This window comes from Cavia porcellus, unplaced genomic scaffold (assembly GCF_034190915.1).
Source record: "Cavia porcellus strain 051 isolate PalLab524CR breed Dunkin Hartley unplaced genomic scaffold, mCavPor4.1 scaffold_15, whole genome shotgun sequence".
NCBI classification, from domain to species: domain Eukaryota; kingdom Metazoa; phylum Chordata; class Mammalia; order Rodentia; family Caviidae; genus Cavia; species Cavia porcellus.
Genome location: NW_026947498.1, coordinates 55051830 through 55070535, shown reverse-complemented (window position 1 = coordinate 55070535; position 18706 = coordinate 55051830). Strand labels below are relative to the sequence as shown.

Here is an 18706-nt window from a genome sequence, read left to right as displayed (position 1 = left end):
ATTCTCCACCTAGTGTTTCTATTTCCCGTCTCTGCTTTTATCACCAGTTAATAGTGAAATCTATTAGCCGAGCAATACCACAATTAGCTCTACCTGAATACTGCTGAGAACATAACTCTTACCTTTATTAGACATTTTCTGAATTCTACAAAGCAAGAACAATGGATGAATCAATTCCTTCAGCCACTCTGGGGCACTCTTTTTGGCCACTGGAATGTAATTTTAACAGATTTGCACCTGACTGAAACCTTGGAGAGTAAGAACCTTTATGTTTCATAGCTAATTAAAAGCATCAACTCATCAAGTTTTATAGGCCCATTTCTCCACCTGTCTGATGGTGTTGAACTCTGCAGTCTTAATCGGGTTTTATACAGCCCTTGAGCAGATTCCATCATTAATGTTAAGGGGCATTTTTTTCTCTCTTCAAGAGAATCCACGAGGCTAATCTCTTATTCAGGAGTGGCCCAGCCTCTCATTTGAATGAGAATACACATTCAGCCTCTCACACTTTTATTTAGCAACTCTTTGATTCAGCATGGATTATCTAAAGCAGAAACAAGATTAATTTTTGTTGAATATCAAAAATGATCAGCATTTCAATGCCTCATAATAGAGTAACTGCAGTCTAGCCAAGAACAACTTGGAAACTTTTTTCTTGGTCTCTTTAAGAAATTAAGCCTATATGTAAAGATATGGACAACTATTTCAAAGAGAACGAGAAACATTATGGCAGCCATTGTTGACTTCCCCATTGTCTTGAAGACTTAAAAAGCCTCCATCATCCTGTTCTGATTAGTTTAGTACTTTAATGTTCAGTATGCATTCACTGTGTGTGAAGATGTGGACAACTGTTTGGAAGAAAACAAGAGACAATATGATAGACAGTGAAGATCTCCAGTGGTCTTGCTTTGAAATCAGTGTTTCTTAAAATTGTTTTCTTATGATCTGTTTTGTTCTGTTTAATTTTACCCTCTTTAAAATAAAAAAAGAAATTAAGCTTAAATATCCAAATGTAGTTTATAAACTGTACATGTACAATAGCACATTATGTTCACTATAAAACATGTACAAAAATAGAAAATATTAAAGAATGAAAAATAAAAATAGAAGCCTGACATTTACTTTTCATAACCCAAGGGATTGTCTTGTACACCTTTAGAGTTCTATATTTCATATTGAAGATCTCTGCTCCCACATGTAAGGGAACTCCCGTCTTCCATTCTCCTTGTATAAGATTTTTGAACCTTTGCCAGAAATGATGAAATGGAACTTCTAGAAAAATAGTGACTGATCCCAAAATATGTCCTTATATCAAAAGCAGAGACTCCCAAGGGTGGGAGTGCTGGCAAGATGCAGGTATGTGATCTGTAATGATTTAAAAGCAATGATAAAACTGAGTAAAAGTTAATCTGATTTTTATTATCACTATGCAAGGTGATTCTAAATAATATCAATGGTGAAGTATTCCTTTCCTTCCAGATATATTTATTAATCTAAGTTCTATACAAGTGTCATTATTACCATTGAGTTTTTATATAGATTATTAATACATATCTGTTACTTATCCTTGCATAACCACTGGATTCCACATGAAAGTTAATTCAGAAAATTTCTAGTTTATAAACATAAAAAGTACTTACCTACTCAGTATCAGCTACACAGCTTTATTTGTAAAGAAAATTCCTAGAAATTTAGAATCTTCAAGTGTGCTTCTCAAATGTATTCTTGCATGTATTTAAGCAGTACATTATAATGTTAGTTCAGTGATTACAAAAACAAATAGAGCTTAAATTATATCAGTTTGATTATTCTGTGCAATTATATGCATTTGTTTAAAATTAAACTTGAAATAATGCAAATAAAAAGGTACAATATTTGCATTTAGTAAATACTGTGTCATTGTATTTGGTAAGTTTAGTCCACGTGTATTTGATATGTATTCCAATGATATTATTAAAACTGAATTTTGTCCTTTTTGATGGATAATTTTTTGCTTTACAACTAGAGAATGAATCATGAATAATGATCTTTATTAATTATTGCATAATTATTACTGAGAAGAATTTTGTCATTTACAAGATAGAGGTGTTAAAAATTACCTCTTTTCAGTTTCAGATATGGGACTATGTCCCTACCAAAGCATTGTGGGGAGGCAGTGGTCACCATTCCTGTGGTTCAGGCTCAATTTAACCAAGGGCATCCTTGTGGAATCCTGTTCTCTCTCTTTGCCATTTCAACAGATGAACTACTGAATGCAATTTAGTTCATATTTCTATATCTATGTCCTTCTAGGCATCACTTTCTAGATTCTTATCTTCTTTTCCTGATTCACTGAAAATAAAATGTTCCTGTTTTTCTAATAGACAAGAACACCTTTTGGTAGATTTGCCTGTGTGCTGATTCCTCTCAGTTTTGTATTTCTGATCTTCACTTTTTCCTCAGCCTCAAATTTATATACTCAACTCTTTAGGCTACAGCTCCATCCGCATGTGTAAATGGCATACTAAATTGACCATGATCAAATACAATTTAGCATTTCCTCTGCATCTTCTGTGCCTTCAGGGAACTTCCTTTAAGTAAATAATATTGCTCTTCAGTATGTGGTTCAGAACAAAACCAAGGTTCACTTTCTCCTCAGTCAATCTTATGGTGGCTTGACCTGTGCTGTATAATCCAGATTCAACAGTCCTCACTTCTGAAACGCTCATGCAAGATAAGAACCCTGAAAAGGTCTGCCGCTGCCTCCTGATTTCCTTATTGCCTGCTTCACACTGCCATAGTGAACTTACAAAACATAAGTTGTTGCATGTCATGTCTGAACAAAACACTTAGTTTCCCGTGAAAGGAACAACAAAGCGTAAAGCTTTTCACTGGTTTATAAACCCCGTAATCTTGTCCTGGTGGTATTTGGTATTTCTGACCTTTTTTCTGGTTCCTCTACCCGCTAATCACTTCCATCCACACCCTCTCTGTTGATGCTCCTTCACTGCCAGTTAGCGAGCGCTCTTTGGCTTAACTCAGGCAGAAGCTGTGAATGTGCAAAGTGCTCTCAGCCTACTACCAAACTCCACTGAAGAACGAAGAACAGTGGATGCTGTCAACTGGGACAGTTGGCCACCAGCTTCTGCCACTGCCATTCTTGTCAGCTTCTGCTCTCCACATGTGAGACTTTGTTGGGAGACTCTGTGATCTCTACCACTGCCAGCTGCCTCTGTGGGACACCAGCACATGCTAGGCTGTGATGATCAGCTCTGCAGGTCGCTGGTCTCTGCTGCCGCCAGCCACTGTCATTTGGTGTTGGTTTGTGCCCAAAACTGTTGGGAGACACTGCCAGGTGCCGGTCCTCACTAGTTGTTGGTCTCTGGATCTCTTTAGAGCTGACAACTTCTAGTATTTCTTGCCCTTGCTTTTGAGTCCACTACTTTGTCCACACGACTCTAATTGGTGCAAGGGCAGGCCTGTGATTAGGCCAGAGGGCAGTGATGTCTGGGATAGCAGCAGCTGGCCTGGGGGTAAGTCAGTGAGGTGCCACACAAGCTGTTTGGTTGGTAACTATTGTATTTCTTGGGGAAATGACAGGGCTGAAACCAGGGTACCTTCAGAAGGGATAGCTGTGTTCATTAGAGTTCCATTTTATTGAGGCTTGGGGTATTAATGGACTCAAATCCCTTCTGCCTTGACATGAGCTACATTGGAGTAACTCTTCTTCAGGCAGCAGTAGCAGCATTTGAAGTGCTAGGAGTAAGACAGGAGCACCACAGCTGACAACCAAGCTGCCCTTCTGTCTGAGCAGCCTGAGGAAGGTGGCCACTAACCCACCGAGGCAAGCCATGGAGGGATGCAAGGGCTAGTAAGGGAAAGTGAGATCTGAGGCTACAAGGGATAGCCAAACTGGGGCCTCTTCAACCCGCATGGAGAACAAGAGAAGAGTCAGGTGCTTCCTCTCTGTCTCACTTTAATACACCCACAATCTCCCTGCCTTGGACACTTCACACTTATTCTACACTTAGTCTGGAATATTCGTCCTACATTTTCTTACAACTAACCTCCCCACTTCTCTAGGTCATTGCTGCCTTTTCTGAGATGCATTTCCTGAAGACTCTTACATGCAATAGTACAACAGCACCACCTATTGTCTTGCTTTAATTTATTTTTCTTTAGAAAATTATTCAATATTTGATATATATTATAGATTTGTCCATTGTGTCTAATTACCTCCCACTTTAAAATGCAATCTGAACAAGGCAAGGATCTTCTGTCCACTGATGATTCACCAGAGATAGAATCGGTGTGGAAAAGCTCTACAAACAGTAATTGATTTAACAAGTGAATTAATCTACCAACTTCTATAGCAAATTGAAATCTGTGCTCTTTCTTATTTTGCATTTCTCATCTCTTTTATTAACTTTTATCTAGTAATTGAGAAGGCAGCTTTTCCTTTTTGCTGGTATCCTTGCATCTCATTATAAATTTGCCTGAAAGACAAGTAGAAGAAATAGAGCTATTTGTTGGAGGTCATCTCTGGAAAGGAACCAAATGCCTGGCCACAGAAGTAGTGTAGCCTTCTCCAGCTTTGACTGCCTCCAGAACTGGTCACCCAACAGCCTTTCTCTTATCCTTCATCTTGCCTTTCTTGATTTATTCATGATGGCTATTTGCACATCCTAGACAATGAATAGAATACTTTTTCTTTTTGTGGTTTTATAGCAGTCTTCAATCTCTCATTCACTATTCCAAAATTTAAGAGTCAGAAAACTGAGAATATTTTCCCTAGGTCTGATGCTAACTGATTTGGTAGAAAACTTGTGAAATTTTTCATAATGATTGTTACTCCATGTTACTACTGATACATTTTGCAGTGCACATACGAATGTGTTTGATGACACAGTGTTTCTCTAGATCTCCTTGGTGGCATAACATAAAATACACAATTTGCACTGCTTTGCTTTCTAAAACCTGCAATCTTCTGAGTTCTGAAACATCTGGATCCAGAAATCTCTAATTATGGATTGTGGAAACCTACTTGCTTTCCTGTCTGGCAAGAGAAATCAAAGACCCACAACTTACAAATGAAAGACAAAAGAGAGTCTTTTCTAAGGAAAAAAAAATGCACTTCCAAAATGAAAAGCCAAGGCTCCAAAGAGAACAGCCTTGCCTGCCTGAGTCTGTCCCTCCACTCAGTGTCTGGGCTGAGGGTGTGATCCTTGCCACCCAAGACCATGAAGTGACAGGATCAAAAGCTAAGTTGAGTATGATGGAAAAAAGGAAAAGATAAGCCTATTAATAAGCTCATTGACCCCTAAAAGGAAAAGATAAAGATATTAATAAATGCATTGACCCCCAAAAGAACCCTGGCATGTACCACGCTTCTTCTTAAGCAAATAATAAACTTCCTTAAAAGTTTTTCAGCCAGTGTCAGGCAGCTTTTCTGTTAATTTTTCTACAACCAAGTACAGAGGGACAATAAAATGGAATCTGGACATATGTTACATAGAAGCTTCACTCAGCAAATCACAAAGCAGCCACTTCTTGATGGAGTGTCAGACAAGAGACTTTCAGTATGCAGCAGGCAAACAAAGGCCCAGGTGCTTGCATTACCAAGTTGTCCAGAGGAGAATGGGGAACAGAAAGGTGGTAGAGTCCAGGTGGTCCAATTGTTGTTTATCATGAACACATTAAATTTTACCATGTTCATAGGTGGTACCCCAGTTGACCTAGTACTTGAAAATTTGTTCAACGTGTGTGTGTATGTGTGTGTGTGTGTGTGTGTGTGTGTGTGTGTGTGTGTGTGTGATACATTAAGGAAGCACAGATCAATACTGTAGTGTATTAATATATCCTTGCCTAGCTAGTCCTTGCAAACTTCTTTAACTTCTTGGTGAGTTTGCTCTTCAGGAACTCTCTCCTCTTCTCCAAGCAGCTTTAAAGAGATCAGTACAGAATACATGCTGTCTTGAGACTATCCATGTTCTTTTCTCTTTTCCCCCACAAACACACTAGAGCTCAGATATCTCAGCTTCCTTCCATTTTTCTTCCCAGCTCCAGGACACTGATTCATGTAGTTAAGTCTATGTTTCGCCACCTCACCTTCATCTTGGCCAGATAATGATCCAGGGTGTATTCGGTCTTCCTTAGACTCCTTGCTGGATAACAAGAACACAGAAGCTCTCCGGGTCTAGGTAATTGACAGAAAAGTGGGAAAATGAGAGGTTCACTCTTGCTATGTCCTCAGTCCTAAATCCTAAATTCCCTCTGTGCCATCCCTAGATTTCAAGCTCCATATAGACCACCCATGCCCAGTCTTCTGCCTGCGGCTTCCTCCACATGATGTTGTGAGTCAGATGCCCCATGGCTCTCCATCCTTAGTACGTCTACTTTTCTCTAGTTCAGGTTTATATTACCCTCATGCTGAGCCGTAATTCTCAGAGATCCCTTACAAGTTCTCACTTCCATTAAGGATTCCACTGAAGGATTTGGGGTGTCTGCCCCTTCTTTTTATTCCTTCACCTCGTGCCGCAATATGCCAGTCCTTGTTCTCCAGTTGTGCTGCCCTGCTAATGGCATTCATCTCTTTCCCAATCTAGCCCTCTGTGTTAGTGTAGGGGGAGAAAGGGGGAAGCAAAGAGATGAATTTTTCATCAATTTGAAGAAATTAAAACTCAAATCCCAAGCCTTGCCATTGCATGGGTTTTCCTTATATCCCTGCAAATTCATTTAATAACTTTTATATTTCTTCTGGCAAAAGACTCTGAAAATTGAATTATCTTCAGGCAACACAAAGTGTAGCTCCATCACAGAATTTCACAGGAATGAAAGATGGCCAGGAGTGGGCCTCCCCTCTCAAAATCCAGGGGTTCTGATGTCTGATTCTCACATGCCCACACAGCATGGTACTCACTAATTGTTCTTGGGGCCATGGCTATGGTTCATGGGTTGTCCACCAGGGAAACACATGCCACTGCCAGTGCAGTGTGATAGATTGGTCACTGCCACTGCTCCACCTGGCCTGAGAAGGAGAAGGCTGGGAACCCAAGCCTTCTTAAGCAAATAATAAACTTCCTTAGAAGTTTAAAGATAAAGATTATAATAAAACTATGCTGCCAACCAGAAAACCTAATCGTTACCATCTTGATTCTTGGATAATAAAGACAAATTTTACATCTCTCTGTGTTTCTGTCTTTGGTATTATTTCCTCTAGCTTGGAATCCCACTAGCCAGAAGTGTTCAGTTTCTCAGTGATGACATCTCAGTATGTTTGGGAAGGCTGAGAAGTTAGGAAAGATACAAAAAGAATGGGAAAAATAGACTGACAGCCCTCCAACCCCACTTCTCTCATTAACAAAATGCCATATATCTATTGGTTGGCATGAGGTACAGAGAGATAAAATAATATATTCTATGGCTTCACCAGTTAGAACAGGGCCTCCAAGTCAAGTAAATAAGATGTTCCAGGGTGTAGGCAGGCAATGGTAGCTTTAAAAGAATTAACTCCCAGGTTTTCAACCTGTATTTGCACTCTTTCCTAAACTTAAGTGTTTGAGATGTGTTTTGATGACAATTACTTCTTTCACCATTGCTTTTCTCCCAGATTACACACATAAACACACACACAAGCACACGCACATGCACACATACACACAAGCACACACACACACACAGCTCTTATTTGTTATTGAATCTTATCACAGTTTATCATCCTGCAGAAAGCCAAACCAAGGAATGATTTGAAATATTGTTGCTAAAGTTTAATGTTGAGTGTATGGATGATCCCTGAATGGGTTAAAAAAAAACAAGCTGGAAAGTTTTCAGGGTCTGACTATCACATTAAAAGAGAATATTACCCAAGTGTCAATTCTTTGACTATCAAAAATTTTAATAATAAATTTTGGTGTGGTTATTAATGGTTCAAGAAAAATTCAGTAATTATTTTCTCTATCTACTTAATTATAAGGAGTAGGTATCTCAAAGCTGACAACTATAAAAAAGTAGGAGTATTTTAAAATTTAGCTCATCTAGTAAACTGTGTATTCAAATTTCTTACGATAGATTAAAAAAATTCCATCTCTCTCATAAGTGATATATTTCAGGTTGGGGATATAGCTCAGTGGTAGATCACTTCCCTAGCATTTGTGAGGCCTTGGCTTAAATCTCTAGCACTAACAAAATTAAATGTGTCACTAAAACACACAGAGTTTATTAATTACTTAACAAAATGTGTTATAAATGTTCTGTTCAGTTGTATGCTATGAATCATCATAATTATAGCAGCTAGGGTGAGACTCTTAAAATATAATGAAGTATAGCAATTTCCTGTTCAAATTACTCTACGGCCTCTAATGTATGAAAATAAAATCTCTAGGGTTTATCAACACTGTCCAAATCCTACATCCTCTGATCATCTCCTTGGTTTCTGACCTCATTTTTGTGTTTGTTCATTCCATCCTGGCCACATTTGTGTCTTCTACGTTATATCCTTTGCCACCCCAGAACTTCCTACTCCACGTTTCCCACACAGTGAGTGACCCATTTCCCACACACAAGGCCATTCTTCAATATGCTTTCAGAGAAGGTGTCCTATAATGCTATCTTTCCTGTTTGCATTCACTTTTTTCCCTTAATGCCTTTCAGTGTTGATTTAATAATATATACTTATTTGTTTATTAAAGTGCTAACTTGGAACATGTAATCCCTGAAAGATAAGACCTGGTCTGATTTTTACATAATTAAGTCCCTAGTGCATACAATAGTGCCTAAAACTGTGGAGGAGCTATAATGAACAAATGAATTATTTTAATATCAAGCCCAATTCTGAGTCCAAATTAGCTTCTTTTTAAAAAAATATTCTATCCTTCTTGTTTTGCATCAATCCTGGTCGTTAATAAATAGACTTTTTTTTTTTTACCAGGGGTCCCTGAACACGTTCTCAAGGTGTCTGTAGGAGAAATTACTGTTCATCAGAGAGCATGAGAAAGAAAAACCAAAAGATGAATGTAGACTCTAGGGTTATCAATGGCATGAGCAGAACTCAAAATTTATAACTCTTGTTGACATTGTTAGTTGCTCACTTAGTTGGCAATTTTCCATTTCTCGGTATTAACAGAAACCTGATTTCATTCAAGGTAGTATGGTTTCCAGTCCTGAAGGTAAATTGTTGTTTAAACCAAAAATGGAGCTCCTTCTTCTCTTTGCCATTGTCTTTCCTGGACATCTTTCATGGATGGAGTTGCATGAGACAGAGGGTCACCCAAATCAGGTCAGAGGAAAACTCTGCTTAAAACTTCTGGGAAAGACATTGCTGACTAACTTTAAAAAAAAGAGAAAAATTATTCATTATCTTTGTTTCTTGAGCTATTGGTATGATGATATCTGGAGCTCTCCATAGCTACAAAATTAGTTCAATCATCTTGTGAGCTGTTAGGCAAAACTTTAAAGATGAGGAAACAGTAACTAGAAAAGAATATAGGTTTGTATTCATATTATCCCATCCATGGAAATCTCTGGAGTTGCCTAACCGTATTTCTTTAAAAATAAATAGTAGGGATTCTTATATTCATTCATTTAAAAAAACATTTATTAAGTCTCATGTACAATGGGCTTTGGGATGCATTTGTGGCCCAATAGAGACAGGTTACTTTTATTCTAATTCCAAGTCTTCCCGTTGAAATTTTTATTATTTTGTGATGGACAAAATTAGTCAAGGTTGGTGTCACATTTTTTTGTGCAGATGAAAACTGAAGCCCTTACACCACACATTTTCTATCTTACACCCACTATAACAGTGAACAAATGCCCATAATGAGAGATGTCTTCAAATCTGGCAAATCCTGGAAAGTAGCTACAAGAGGCTGCTGATAAGAAAGGAGAGGGGAGAGAGAAAAAGGCAAGAAGACTTTCCAATGCAGAGGACCAGAGCAAATGCGGTCTTGAGACACACCCTGGAGACTGTCGCTGGCTCTATCTGAAGGCTGATTCCTCCCAAACTGCCTTAGGTATAAAACACTATCAGAATGTTTGTTGGCAGAAGGCAGAGAATGCCCTTAGGACACACCATGAGGGATTAAAAGTACCAGGCTTCTCACCACAGCAGCCTCCTGCCAACCTTGCTGGTGAGTCTGGTGCTTAGCTGTCTTCCTTGTCATCTTTGTGTGTCAGGACAAAGTGAGAACTAAAATGGGACCTAGGCTCATTGCTTATAATATGAGGAAAATTTGAAATGAAATTAGAAGGCATTTAGGCAAATGTAGGTACTAACTTGTCAGAGAGTTCAGGGTTTCAGTCTGACTCACTCTCAGGATCAAACGTTCTGATTATATTTCTTTGTACAACAGTTCTTCTGTAGGATTTGGATAATTTCCCCAAGCAGTAACTCTGGACCTGGAATGGGACCTTGGGCTGATGTCAAAGGAGAGTCCTCTAAGCTGTACTAACTTGTGGCTTCTTGCGAAACACAACCTGCAACAGAGAACAGGATCTTTTATCCTTGAAGAGCGGACATTAACAAGAAAGTAACAGGTTCAAAGGCAAGTGGCAATTCTATCCAGTGTCCCCCAGATGGGTCATTAAGTGATTCCTCTCTAGGGAATCATGTCCCAGGATAAGGACATCAACTCTTTTCTCTCAAGATTCTTATAAGTTAATGTGGGATTGGCTTATTTATCTTCAAGATTTAGTGAAAAATACTTTTATCTAATGATGAGTATCTCCAATGTTCTTTATTCCTGGTCTTATATAGCCCAATATGACATTATGTTTTATTCATGGTACTGTTTAAGTTGAAATGTATTCCTGTCATTATTCTGAACTTCTAACTTTATGGGAAAATATGATAGCAATAATCTATAGGGGGGAGAAAGACATACCCAATATGTTAACGACCACTTTATCCTTATTATAAAAATGCCTAAAACACTCTGAACAAAAGAGAACAAAGCAAAACTTTCAGAAACCTATACATTATTCAGTAATGTTTGCTAAATTACTAACCTTGGATGAGTTTAGGAAGGTAGACCATCATGAAGGAAAACAGTAAGAAAAGCAAACTAAAGCTTCACTGTGTGGATATTTGTCTGCATGTCCATGTTTGTGTTAGTTGCCCATCATCTTTATTAAGTGCTAAATACTTTCCACACAAGCTTTAAGTGTTCCCCTTCAGATACTCTGAGCAGCGTACTTCCCCTCTTGTGACACTTAAATAGTGATTCTCAACCAGAGAATCTGAAGAGACCCAGACACATTTTCAGTTGTCATACCTGGGGGTGCAGATACCACAATGATTCTGTCATTGAGTGAGTATAGATAGACAACACAAGCTCAAAATAGCCTACAACACACAGAAGAGACCTCACAGCAGAGAATCATGTCACACAAAATGTCAGTAGAGCTATGGATAAGAAACTCTTCGCTAGAATCTGTGTTTCTGTCATACATAAAGGACCCTATTTCTCATTCAGAATCAAGAGTGGGTATGGGAATTAGCAAAGGTAAAAAATATATATTATCTGTCTAAGGACCTCTATCTTTAGGCCAACTTAAATTTATCAACATAAATATATTTCTATTTTCTAATTTTTACAAGAGCTACTTGTGCCTAAATCAAGGTAGCATGGTAAAGGAGAATCTTGAACTCTCCTAGTAACTGATATTAATATTTTTCCCTCCCATACTAGCAATTAGGAGAATAATTCTTACATATGCTGTAATTGACCAATCGATAGGTGTCTGGTAATATTTTGAGTGTCAGAGTTCCAGTTCTGTGGAAACCATAAAACTGATCCTAAGAGACTAATATTTTAGCTACAAGTATATTTTATAGGCCTGTATGCAGTGTTTTTACTTGTGCACTCTTTGGACATCTGAAGGCAGATTATTCTGTATCTTTATGCAACAGAAACATAATGGGGACCATAACAGAGACCAACGATAATCTAGTGAACAACCACCAGGGCCTTATTTTTTAGCTGTCATATATACTATTTTTGCCATATCAAGCATTGTTTCAGTTAAATAAGTCTTTTCTTAGTTAGGTTGAGGTAAGATTAAAGAAATAAAAGTAGGTAAAAAAAGAGGCAAGGAAAATAATAACTTTAAAAAAGTTGTACTTTTAAAAACATTGCAGACTGAAACTTCCAAGACACAGTCACAATTACCCAAGGCTATGCATACTGGCATCTCCTAAATTAATATGCACTTCTTTTCTTCCAGACCCATCACACCCAAAGTTCCTTTAGGATACTGTAAACACATGGAATTGTTTAGATGAGAAAGTAAAGAGCAGACAGCTGATCCTAAAATAAAAGAAGTGGCTGGAAAAATTCAAAGAATGTTTAAATTATCCATAAAAAGAAAAATTGGGCTCATACATGTAAGATGGGCTCTTATCCCTCTGGGAGTGAGTCACCTTTTCCACAGGTTTCTACAACCTCAAGAGAAATATACATGGTCCCAGTTCTAGGTGAAATTGCCTATCTCTGAAGGGCTCACACTCTGTTTCTTTATGTCTTGGTTACTCTTCTCTCATTGCTTAGACAAAATACTTGATGCCCAAAATGAAGGAAGGAAAGGTTTATTTAGCTTACAGTTTTTGGAGGTTTCAGTCCACAGTTAGTTGGCTTCTAGGCAGGATGGCATGGCTAAAGGGAAGCCATTTAAGGAGCCACAAGCAACAAGAGCAAACAGGGTTTAAAAAGGGAAAAACATGCCTCCTTCCCTCCCCTATATTGTATGCTGACCACCAGCCCCTGGATTTGTACAGCAATCACACCACCAATCCCAATGCTAGACAGCAAACCAATCACAAATTCTAAATTTAGCCATTTCCATGACTGCATGAGGTCTTGGGGGGACACCCAGACACAAACCATAACACTTTGAGTGTGTGCTTTTAAAATTGTGCCTAATAAATAGTCCTGAAAATTCTGTAATGGGTGTTGTTGAACCACCAAATGAATTCTATAGGTAGAGTGGATTTAGTTTTGCCATCTCTGCCTTAAGATAGCTTGGATCCTGTCTACTGGCAAGATGTGAGAGATTTTTATTTTTCCTTATGGGCATCCCAGAAGGAAATATTATAGCTCACCTATATGAGAAAAAATATGTTTGACACAGCCATGGATATAAGCCCTTAGGGTATACACTGGAGGTAGAAGGGAAGCTCTTAATTATGAGTAGAAGCTCCTGTAAGACTCTGAATAGATAGAAAAGACAACAGGAAAATAGTTCTACCACTCCATAGTGACTATCTTTGCTTAAGCAATGGAGCAAATTTGCGCAAATAATGGTATAATTTGAGGAAACCTAAAATAACCCCTTGTCTCCAAGTACCCTTGTCTTTTTCACATAACTACTAACATTAGATTAAAGGTGTTTGAAAGGTGAAGATGATCAAAAATCTCTGAGCCTTCATACATACATCCATAGGAAGAGTCCCACTTTGAAACTTTCTCAACAGCGTGGTTGTATAATGAAAAGAATAATAGAAACTAAATTTTTAAAAAAGTATCAGGTTTATTTGTCTGTTGGCATCGCCTCTGGAGCTCAGCCTCACAGTGGGAAGGTAGGGAGAGAGCAGAGGAAGAGTGTTCTGTGTTTGACATATTTCTCGGACACGGTGTCATAGCTGAGGAGGAAGGGATTTTCCCAAATAACAGAGGGATGAGGGTATGTTTGAAAGGGTCAAAAAGGTTTGAGAGAATAAGAATGAGAATTGTGAAAAGGACCTGAAATGGAATGTACTTCAACAAAAAGGGTAAGTTTCCCCTCCCCACAGACAGAGAGTTGATTCTTATCAAGAAAAGTTACTGTGCACCTGCTTGGCAAGTGCGAGGTCCTGAGTTCTATTTCTGATACCAAAAAAAAAAAAGTTATTGTGAATGAGACTCAGTGACCTCACTAATTATGGAAAGAAGAAACTTTCTGAGAAAAGAAACTTGTGGACCTCATTTCTAACAGCTGCCAGTATTCAACAGGCAAGCAAAAGCCTTCTGCAAAGGAAGGGCTAAATGCAACAGTTAATCATATGCTTATCTTACATTGGCCAAAAGTCCTAGAATTTAAGATAAATAAGAAGAACAGATGATTAATCAATTCAATGGACAGTAACACTTTGACTGCTTTTAGTTGTGTAAAAGTCCATAGCTCCAGAGAAAAATGCATATTGGTAAGTTATATCGGATATGATTTTCTGTAATTAGAATTGTTATCCTCAAAAGTAAAGTTGAAACCATCATCCCTGATCATTTAATATATCTGTTTAAATTGCATAAAAACACACATATAATTTAGGAAGACATTTAAAAAGGATTTACTGATGTGAAAATATTTTTAAAATATTTAACCAACAGATTTTTCTTCCTAGTAGTAATCCTACTTTTCCTGCCATTTTCTCAGTCTACAGAATTATTTTTAGACGTCAGTGTAAAAGCTGACTCTTTTGAATATCTAAATATAAAATAGTGTTTAAAAATCAGGACTCTTCCCTTAAAGATACTGAAAGGGGCTAAATTAGCTTAGTTGATAGGCAAAGGACAGAAACCTAACCTTAAAATAGAGAAACAGATTCTAAGGTTTCAAAGGATGTTCTTAAGCAAAACATTTTCGATTAATATTTTTTTAAAAAATACAATACATTAGACCTCTGTTTTTCTCCTATAAAATGGACTATGCCTTCATCTTAAAATGAGTAATTATCATTTTTCCAGTGGGTGGGCCACTGCTTTTCTCCTATAAACCAAAACCAAACAATATATACATTCACAAATTTCACAGAGTTCCACGCCAAAAAAAAAAATACATAAATATTACTAGTTCCAGACTATAAAGTTCCTTTTGAAGGTAGTGTGTACTCTGAATTATACACAATAAGCTTTTTTATGCCTCTCCAAAGAAATCAGAAGGTTTTTGAAAGAGAACATTAGAAAAAATTTTCCTTCATAAAGACAACTGATCTTGAGTCTTATCAAAAGCCAACCTCTGGTCTGCCATGGGAAAGCCAGGTATTATTCATATAGTTTGAGAGATTCTTCTTTCAATTGTGTGATCTGGACATCAGAAGTGTCATCTTCTTAACCCTAATCTTAACCTTGACTCAGTAGAACCACAGGTCAACAACCTTGCACTGGGTAGAACTGAAGAATAGGTTAGAGTCTGTGAAGGCTGTTCTTAAGGAGAGAGAAGTTGTGAGAGTTCTGGTTGTGTATTACTCTCAAATCTTTTATGATGCTTTCTCTTCTCATTTTGCGCTGTGTTTCTGATCTTCCATCTAATGGCCATGCTTCATGAATTCCTTACTTTTGAGTCTGTAGTATTATCAGTAGAGAATTCAGCTATTATCAGATAATTTTTTTTCAACCACTCAAACAGAAGAACAGAGGTCCAATTGCTATTGCTAAAATATTTCATATCAGAGAATTTTTGATTCTCCAAAAGAATAAAAAGAGATTTAGTTCTGTGGAGATGGAATTTATTTAGTGCATTTCCATCCCTGAAGCCACATTTATGTCCTTCTCACAGGCAAAATACATTCATATTTCTTTCATCTCAAAACCTCCAAAATTGTCTTAACTTGTTCCAGTTTCAACTCAAAATTCTAGCCCAAAGTTTCATCTAAATATCATCTAAGTCAGGTATGAGTGATAAGGTACAATTAATTGTGAGACATTTCTCTCCAGCTGTAAACCTGTGGAACTAAAGTTTATGTGTATGTTGCAAAAATACAATGAAAGGATAGAAATGAGATAAATATACACATTCCGAAGAAAGAACTGGAAAATAAGAAACTTGTAACAGATTCCAAGTAATTTCAAAACCGTAACGCTAGAATGTCTTCTTTGGCCCTTTGCTTAAATATTGCCTCAGCCAACTATCTAATTTCATCACCTGAAAATTCTACAAAACACTGGGACACAAACATAGCTGAATCAAGTATTTTGCCAGTTGTTCTTTTTTTCCTGCAAAAAGGATGTTTTTTCTCCATTGCTCAATAACATGTTCCTCATCTTTGTCTAAGACCTCATAAGAGTAACATTTACCATGCATGGTTCTATTAACATGCTTTTCAGAATTACTTAGGTGTATTCTCAAGTGATAGAAGTTTTCATTTTGGGTTTGGATTTCAACATATGAATTTGTGGAAGGGATATCACAGTCAGTCCATTTTGAGACAAAAGCTGTAATAATTCAAAAGAATGCATGACCAAGAAATATCATAAGTTAAAAAAAACCAAACAAACAAAACTGAAATCGGCCAAAGAAAAATGACTTAGTACATATAGGGACTCATCTATTTGAAGGACAAGGGATTTTTCATTGAAACTGAAGAGATGACTGGAAATGACACATTTCCAAGGGCTATAGGAAAAGAACTTCAAATGAAAGATCTACATCTAGAGAAACCATCTGTCTAGAATGAAGGGGAAATGGGGCTATTTTTCAGATAAGGTACACTAAAAGAGTATGAGAACCAGAACTACCCTAAAGAAAGATCTTCAAGCAGAAAAGAGGTTAAATAAATAAATAAATGAAGGAACTTTAAATATCAGGAAAAAAGTGGAAAAAGTAAAAACAGTTGACAAATAACACAGATTAACCTCCCTATAAATCATGTTTAGTGAATAAACAAAAGATACACCATCTGATTTAACAATTACATTTTATAAAAGAGAAGATAAAGAGATCTGACTATACGCAGGTAAGATTTCTCATCTCACTGAAAGTGGTAAAACATTGATATCAGAAGACTGATAAATCATTCATATATAAATACACACACACATCAAGCAATTAATAAAATAAAACCATAGAAAGTAATTTACAAGTCCAGGATGGCCGGGGTAGCAGTTGGTTCTGGAGCTCAGCTCTTGTCCTCGGAGCAGTGACTCAGGGAAGTGCTGCTGCTCACGGGCTCAGTAAGGCATGCACTGTGTACTGTGATGCCTGCACTCCAGAGGGAGAAGGACCAGCAGGAAGTGTTTAGCCTGCAGTTATGAATGGCACAAAAGCCATAAATTATTTGATCTCTAGACAAAAACAAATTTTCATTTTGATTGTGAAAACAGCAAGTTTAAGATCTTTGAATGCAAATTATTTTCTGACAAAAGTTCTGATAATAAATATAAAGACAACCTTTTTTTGCGTTTTTTCACATTTGCAAGAAACATTATCCTGATCCTCAAGATGAGGTTCCAGATGAGATGACCCAGTTTGTATCTATGAAGGCTGGTTCAATTACAGAAGGCATCTTGGTGCCATTCCCCTCAGTGTGGGAATTTCCAAGAAATGCTGTGTCAAATGTGTGTTAAATGTTGCTCTTTCTTTGAGCTTATGCTGCACAATTAGCAGTGACCAAAATATCTGCTAACGATGATGGACTGGTGCTGAAAGTTGATGAAATAGGTGATGGAAAGTTATTTATGCTGAAAACACAAATCAAGATAGCATCCTCCAAAAGAATGTTCTAGAACACAGAAAGGATACTGATAAGGAAATTAAAGCAGAGCAAGTACCAGCTCAAGTTCTTAATCTGATCTGCAGACAGTGATTAAGAATCAAAAGCTGGAGCACAGCATCATAATCTAGCTACAAATTTCAGGAGCTCACAGCTAAACAATTTGTGACAGAGGATATTGCCACCTATTGGCCTATTTAATTGGTGTAGCAAGTTATGCACCCACCAAGACTATGAAAATACGTGGAGAGCTAGGTGTCCTACTCCTGACAGATAAATATGACACCATTTTGGTTTAGGTGCATAAAGGCAAGATCCAGGAGGTAGCTGAGAAGCAGGACCCTTTGATGGATATCCTTGACAGCATGCAGAGAGGTCAGCAAGTAGAGCTCATTTGTGAACAAGATGACTCCAAGACTGGACTTAAAGACTAGCTGCAGAGATTTGTTAATAAAGTCACAATTGTTAAGAGGAAGAACATTGAGCAGTTCTTTTAAGATTTTAAGTCAAAAAAAAGAAGAATGAATGGGATGTACTATTTTTGCAGCTAAGTGAAGTAGGGAGCTTTCTCACTCAGACCAATGAAAGTCTCTCTTACTCTTCCATGATTAAAAGAGTTTTATCTCGCATTGGGTCCTTCTACCATCCTCCCATGTGGAGAGAGGCCTCCTTCTCTGGGTCTCCTGCTTCTTTCTTTCTCCTTCACTACCGTAGCCACAGTGATGATGCTGATCTTGCAGCCAGCATCTTTCTTTAACTTAGCTATATGTAGCACATTCCACAGACTTAGCTCTCCTGCGCCAGAGTTTTCTGTTCATAAGCTTTAAGAAATCTGATTTTGTTTTGAGGAAGGTAGTTGCTTTCTTATAAAATGATTTTGTCCTTTAACTTCTGAATACATGTCTTTTGCTACAGAGCTGTTGTCTTCCAGGACCTCTTTAAGTGTCAAAGAAGGCTCACTTCTTATCAGCCAGAGCTCTTCATGTCCCCACCCCATTATCTTGTGCCTTTTGTCTGCCTCCACAGCCTCCACAGCCTGGCCTGCCTTTTTCCCACCTGACTGTTGTCTAGATTTGGTCCTGGTTTACTAGAGTTTAAGAATTTGGAGTAGCCAAGACTGATGGTTTTACGATCTGAATGTCTGTCGCAGAAAGGGAGATTGATAATAGGGTTGAGGAAGCAAAGCTTTGTTACAAATTTTACTAATAAAGTGAAATTTTTATTCACAAATTTACTGGCACTCAAATATTAGAATTTTAGTACTGT

At 37.6% G+C, this 18706-nt stretch overlaps 1 pseudogene; it reads left to right on the top strand.

Moving 5' to 3' along the window:
- The first annotated feature begins 1350 nt into the window (after positions 1-1350).
- On the top strand, positions 1351-17991 carry LOC101788465 (putative E3 ubiquitin-protein ligase UBR7; annotated as a pseudogene).
- Positions 17992-18706: the final 715 nt, after the last annotated feature.